We start from the raw sequence: 7255 nt of genomic DNA, 5'->3' as shown, positions 1-7255 counted from the left end.
CAGTGGCCAGGACATGACCACTGCAACCGGACATCATCTGTTTGTCCAGAATTATGTCAAAGGTCGGTCGCAGGAAGTCTCACAGAAACTACAGACTAGTGAGAGTAGTTGGGCGGCCTCCAAACCTGCGGCTATCCTTCAGATGGCCCAGTACTATGAGCATCAAAAGAACGAGAACGATAGGGCGTCTGAGAAAAAGAAAAAGGACCTGAAGGAAAGGGTGATGATCGCACGGTTGCAAGGGGTGACTATAGGAAAGGAACCTTACAAAGGAAGTTATCAATCAAATGCTCCTAGAAATCCACCCCCTAGAGACCGTACATCCACGCCCTACACTGGACGTAAAGACTTAGATGAGAACCAGTGTGCATTTTGTAAAGGATTCGGTCATTGGAAATCCCAGTGTCCGGTCCTGCTAGAAATGAACAAAAATAGGGAAGCAAGAGATGTAGCGGGCGGGCCAAGAAATAGAGGACAGGGATTAGGGTACACGAATGAAACCAACAATGACAGGCCAGGTAGACCGAACACACTTGACCGTCCCCGACAGAACCAGTACCAACAGTCTGACTGCGAAAACACCCATGACTTTGCATAGGACTGCCAAGGGCAAGGGAGGGATCCAGTCGAGCTCTATGTTGACCAGCAAGGTCCTTACGTCACCGCTAAGGTCCTGGGCACAAAGTCTCCTTTTTTGGTAGACACTGGAGCAACACGTAGTGCGTTATCTAAACGACTGATTCCAAGGGCACCCTTGTCTGGCTCACACGTAACATCAATAGGTTTTGATGGAATGCCCTCCACTAATCCCTTGTCCACACCGATTTCCTTTGACTTAGAGAATAACACCACTGACACAACATTTCTGCTCTCCTCCAACACCCCCGACGCCATTATGGGACTTGACTTATTGAAACATTTCCGAGCTACTATTAGATGTTCACAGGATGGAGTTCGAGTCATTCTGTACGACAACCAGAATCTGCTCAGACCCTGTCCCACATGACGCATGTTTTCTATGACTGATGCTGACCTGTCCCTACTCGACGCTCTACCTCTGTACTTTTGGGCCAAAACTGATTCGGACGTAGGACGCATGATGATTGATCCTGTACATATAACTGTTCGACAGGACGCAGTGCTCCCAAAACGTCCACAGTATCGGATATCGCCAGAGAGCGAGAAGGCATTGGTAAAGATTATCCAGTCCCTAGTGGATGCAGGAGTGGTAGAGGAAGTAGTTAGCAATGTTTGCAACAGCCCTATCCTACCTATTGTAAAGAAGCAGGGTGAGGGAGATGAGAAAGCGTACCGTTTCATCATTGACCTACGAGAGGTTAACAAAGTAGTTGTACCTCAGTACCCTGTAGTTTCAGACATCACCACCATTCTGACTCTGATCCCATCCACTGCAACCACCTTTACTGTAATTGATCTCAAGAACGCATTCTTTTCCATCCCCATCCACCCAGACAGCCACTACCTCTTCGGCTTCACCTTAAAAGCCCGTTCATATAGATTTTGTAGAGCACCCCAAGGCTACACTGAAAGTCCCAGCATCTATAGCCAGGCCCTCAAGAGACAGCTGGATGCAGTCCAGTTACCGGATGGAGTGGTGTTGATACAGGACGTTGACGATATCCTTTTGAAAACCGACACCACTCCACTTGCAGTCACAGCCACCATCCAACTCCTACACTTCCTCGCGGAAAATGGCCACAAGGTCTACAAGAAGAAGTTGCAATTCTGCCAACCCCAAGTGACATACCCAGGCCACCTCTTGTCCAAAGACGGGACGAAGCTTACGCCTGACCGAATTCAGACTATTCTAGAAACCCCTGTCCCTAAGACTCAGAAGCAAGTCCGCTCTCTGGTAGGCCTCACCTCCTTCTGCCGACAATGGTTGCCAAATTTCAGCTTTATTGTAAAACCACTACTTTCCCTGCTGGCTAAAGATGTCCCTTTCCCACTCCCTTGGACCCCCAAATGCCAATCTTCCTTCAAAGAGTTACGAGATGCCCTTTGCTCAGCACCAGTCCTAGGAACCCCAGATTACTCCAAGCCCTTCTCCCTCTTCACTCACGAAAGGGAGGGGTGCGCTTTGTCTGTTTTGACTCAGTCTATCGGCCCCAAGCAACGCCCTTGCGCCTACTTCTCTTCCACTCTTGACCCCATAGCCAGAGCTTTGCCTGCCTGCCTTCGAGCTGTAGCCGCCGCTGCCGTCTCTATCCGACAAAGTGAGGGAATTGTGCTTTCGAACTCCCTCACAGTGTTAGTTCCCCATGCGGTTGACACCCTCCTGAACCAGACTAAGATGCAACATCTGACTAGTGGACGACTGACTGGTTACGAACTGACTCTGCTTGTACCCCACATCACACTGAAAAGATGCACCACTCTGAATCCAGCCACTCTGTTACCCCTACCTGAAAAGGACCCCAATGTGTCCCCTATACATGACTGTGTGACCCTCACTGACGAACAGACTAGGAGTAGGGTTGACCTCCGGGACACAGCCTTCCCAGACCCTGACAGAGAGCTATGGGTGGATGGCTCTTGCATCAAACTCCCCGACGGCACCACCTCAGCTGCTTATGCGGTTACCACAGCCCGAACTATAGTTGAGACAGCCCACATCACACAGCGATCTGCACAGGCAGCAGAACTGATTGCCCTCACACGAGCGTGTATCCTAGCAGCAGGGACGACAGCAAATATATACACGGACTGCCAGTACGACTTCGGGGCGGTTCACCATTTTGGGCTCTTATGGAAGGAGAGGGGATTCCTGACTTCGCATGGCACACCCATCCTACATGGAGATCTAGTCTCTGCTCTGACCGAAGCAGTCCTCCTCCCCAAACAACTAGCTGTGATCAAATGCCAGGCACACCAAAAGGTGACGGACATCATTGGACAGGGGAATACACTGGCTGACATCCCTGCCCGAACCACGGCCGAGAATAGGACGACAACACACTTGTACGTGACCAGGTCACAAGCAGAAAAATGGAAGGACGCTAGGGAAACTATTAGGGACATTCAAATGGCCAGCTCACCACACGAATTGACTGAATGAGCACGGGTGGGACTGAAAGACGATGAAGGCTGCTGGCGGACGAAAGACACGAACAAATGGTTGCTACCCAAATCGTACCTGATCCCCATACTGACCATGGCACACTCCCCTGCACATATAGGATCTGCCCCCATGGCCGAACTCGTTTCCAAAGTTTGGCACAATGACAAGATCACAGACTCAGCTAAGCGTTTGGTCCAACAATGTCTGATATGCCTGCAACAAAACCCTGGGAAAGGAACTGTCGTATGAAGTCCTACAGATGGACTACATCCAGTTAGAAAGGTGCCGAGGTCTAAAATATGTACTTGTGGTCGTATGCGCATTTAGCAAGTGGGTAGAAGCCTATCCAACCCGAGACAATACTGCCATTGCCACTGCGAAAGTACTACTGAAAGAATTCTTCCCTCGTTACGGCCTTTGTCGAACTCTGTGGAGTGACAATGGCCCCCACTTCGTAGCCGAAGTTATCAAACTCATCTTGAAAGAGTTGGGTGTAAAACAAAAGTTTCATGCGGTCTTACACCCCCAATCTGCAGGCTTGGTTGAAAGACACAATGCCACACTGAAACTCAAACTAGCGAAGATAGTGGCTACCACAGGACTGAACTGGCCAGACGCTCTCCCTCTGGCATTGCTATCAATGCGTTCCACCCCCACCAAACACCACTTGACCCCCTACGAGGTCGTCTTCGGCCGACCTATGAGCGTTTGGTCCGCACCAAAACCGACATCCATTCACGACGTCCCGGACGTCCTAATGTCTGACTATCTGTATAATTTGACCAAAACAATGTCTGTTATCCATCAACAGGTGCTGCAGGCCATCCCTGCTGCTGTCCAGGGGCCCCGGACACGACATCCAACCAGGGGATTTCGTTTTGATACAGAACTTCCAGCATGCAAAGAGTCTGGAACCCCGGTGGACGGGCCCCTGGCAAGTCTTGATCACCACCCGAACCGCTTTTCGAGTGGAGGGGAAGCGGAACTGGCTCCATGCGCACCATTGTAAGAAAATATCCTCGGCTCTGACAACTGAAGACGTCGCCACCCAAGAAGAGCTCCTGAACAAAGACCGACCATCCCTGAGCTGTTATCCTGATACAAAGACACTCGAATTGGCAAAGTTTCCCGATCCCACTGTGCCATACAGAGAAGGGTATAACCTGCGACGAAAGGAGAGAGCTTCGGCTAAGCAGACCACTGACTAAGTTACAAATCTCAGAACGGTAGCCTAACACTACTATGGCTACCAGGAGAGAGGCTAAACAAAGTTGTGGTTCTGCCCGCTACCGAGTCCCTTGAAGATGATGGAAGCGCCCGATACGAAGATGATGGAAGCAACCGGACGTCCGGAAGATCCACTACAAAAACCCAAAGACTGACAAAATACACAGCTCAAAGACTATTGCCCTTTTCATCGCCCTTTTCTTTTGCCTCCACCTCATGGCCACCTTCTGAATTGTAGAAGAAAACGCACCTGCTCATAAGACATTGTTAAACACTGCACAGCCTACCACTATGAAAGAACATTACCTCATTTCATTTTCACCCCAGCTCCGAGAAAAAGACGCAAGGAATTCTGGAACAATTCATTCGTGCAGTTGCTGCACCAACATAACCTTGCTACCAATGCCACGAACTGCTGGATCTGTGGGCTGCTGCCACATGCAACTGAACATTCTATCCCTTTCATTCCCTCGCCATTTTCCGTTCATGGGTCCTGCCTTGCCTGGCTGATACTCTTGCAAGAGAGTTACAAGGACAATGCAACGTCTGGCGAAACCATTTCGCACTTCTACAATGAGTTCTGGCTGAACAAGACTGGAAAAACCTCTGCTCCCTTTAGCCCTCTGACACCCAACACCACCTTTCAAATGAACATCCCTGAAAAGGAACGAATTGAAATGCAGGTGTTTAACAATCCAGCCAGACCCACCTTCTCTTATCTCTGGAAGCAAACTGCCGCCACATTGACTGTGGCCCTCTCCGTGGTAAATGCTTCAGGCCTTGTCTGCATTAAAGGTCATGGGACAAAACCAGTGGGTCACAGCTCCTGCCTCATCACCAAGATCTTGCACACAACTGATCCACCCTCTTTTGTTGCCTCCCCGAATATGTAATTTGTCTGTGGAACCAAAGCCTACACCTGACTCCCAAGGGGCTGGGAAGGCACCTGCTACATCGCTTTTGTCCTTCCTCCGACATATGTGGCACCAGCAAATCATCACCGACAAAAGCGAGCAAAGGACATTGAACAAGCAGACTCCACTGGAGCGCAGGTCCTAGACGCAGTAAAGGGACTCGTTCCTTTTTGGGGCCCGATGGCAAACAGCCACGCCATCCGACATCTGGCATAGGCAGTTGAAACGACTATGAACATCACAGCTGGCATCCTCACGAACAACACAGCCGAGCTTCAGGCGGTCCGCCTGGTGGCTCTTCAGAACCACCTTGTTCTAGCGGATCGTGGAGGAGCATGCCGCATCATCGGATCTAGCTGCAGCACCTACGTGCCGGACAATTCGCCCTCAGTCTACAAGGCCATTGAACATCTCCACAGACTCTCCTCAGAGGTTCACCAGGAACAAGAAGGATGGTCGTTTGGGAGCTGGTTTTGGAGTACTGTGAAAGACTGGGGGTGGAGGTTGTTTATGATCATATTGATACCGATTGTAATAATATGTGGATTCTGCCTGGGTGTTCAATGCTTGCCGCCTCTGTGCTCACTTTTTGCGAACTGTATCTGCCCTAAGACTCTGGACTTCAAAGCTGAACGAATGAAAGCTTTATACGAAGTGGAAATCCGTAACATAATGGGGATAGATATAGATTGACAAGCTGGCTAGATATGTTGAAAAGGGAGGACTGTTAAAATCTAGCTTGCAGCATAAACATTATCGGTGCCATCTTGTCCCTTTTCCAGGCTCATACGTGTGCGTAAGCAGCAGCCATTTTGAGTAACATGGCCTCTCTGCCCATTGCCGATCGCCAGCGCGTCTCTCTGACCTCGCAAGCATCCCCCGCGCACTGATAGCCCCCGCACTCACATGCTTGGGCCATAAACCACCCCTTCAGCGCGGCCCTGCCTCGGAACCACATTCCGTACCCGGCTAACACCTCCCTCCATCCCTTTCATCACCACGAATCCTTTGAAGACCCCCTTCCTCCGTTCCCGTTTGTCCGAACTGATCACCTAGCCCCGCGGATGTAGATTATTGCTCCTACTGTAAAAACACACCCCCTTCAAAGGAGCTAAGATTAATCAATGCCTCCACCCCATGACATCCGATCGACCGCACACATTCCCAGAACCGGCGAATGTCCAGCTGCGCGATAGTCCTCACCTACTGAGATCGGGGTGGGGATTTCTACTGTAGATATGTGTGGGAACAGGCCTGAAGCGGGGACTCCGGGGATGTCTTTCCGTACATCAAAGTATTAACAAGAATGTGTTTCATGCAATAAAGCCATAAAATTGTGTATAAGAGGCCAGGCCTCAGAGACGCTGTTAGAGCACCTCGAGACGATACCTTGTTGTCTGATCTGATGTGTTCTGCTCCGACGGAATAAACCTCTGTTTCCTGCCTTCCAGTCTCCAGCGCCTGCCTCTTTGTTTGATAATTATCGAGTGGTATGAGAGGCGACTAACGCCGGGCAATACTTAAAGGTTATCTATTGAACCGCCCCCCCCTTTTACAATCATTATTGTGGCCTTTCCACATACCCCGCCAAACAACCAACAGGCGCCACCTACTACCACAGCCACACCCCTGGACTCTGAGGACCCACAGATCACCTTCCAATGGACTGGGATAAGAGTGCAGCGGGAGACGGCAGATCAGGTGCGAGTAGGGATGGAGATACTGGCAGGTACCCTAGAGGGGATCAATAGGTGCCTCAGTCCCAATAGGGACAACTCTGCTTCCATCAGAGGCACCCACTCTCCGCTCTGTGGCCTCCGGCAGTCCCGGTCTGGCATTGCTGGTGTCATGAGGCAGAGGCATCAACAACTGCCCTGCCAAAGTGGTACCAGCGACATGGCCAAAGAGCTGGGGGCAATTTGAAATTTCTTGGAGACCATGGAGTGGAAGCAGGACTCCCATATGGCTGCCATAGCTGCCTATCACCGTGATGTTGCTGCTGTGTTGCTAAAACCAGCAGATCCTCCTCGCT

The sequence above is a fragment of the Lissotriton vulgaris genome, chromosome 6, assembly GCF_964263255.1.
Source record: "Lissotriton vulgaris chromosome 6, aLisVul1.2, whole genome shotgun sequence".
Taxonomy (NCBI): Eukaryota; Metazoa; Chordata; class Amphibia; order Caudata; family Salamandridae; genus Lissotriton; species Lissotriton vulgaris.
The sequence above is the reverse complement of the archived record's forward strand: the minus strand, read 5'-3'. Positions refer to the sequence as shown.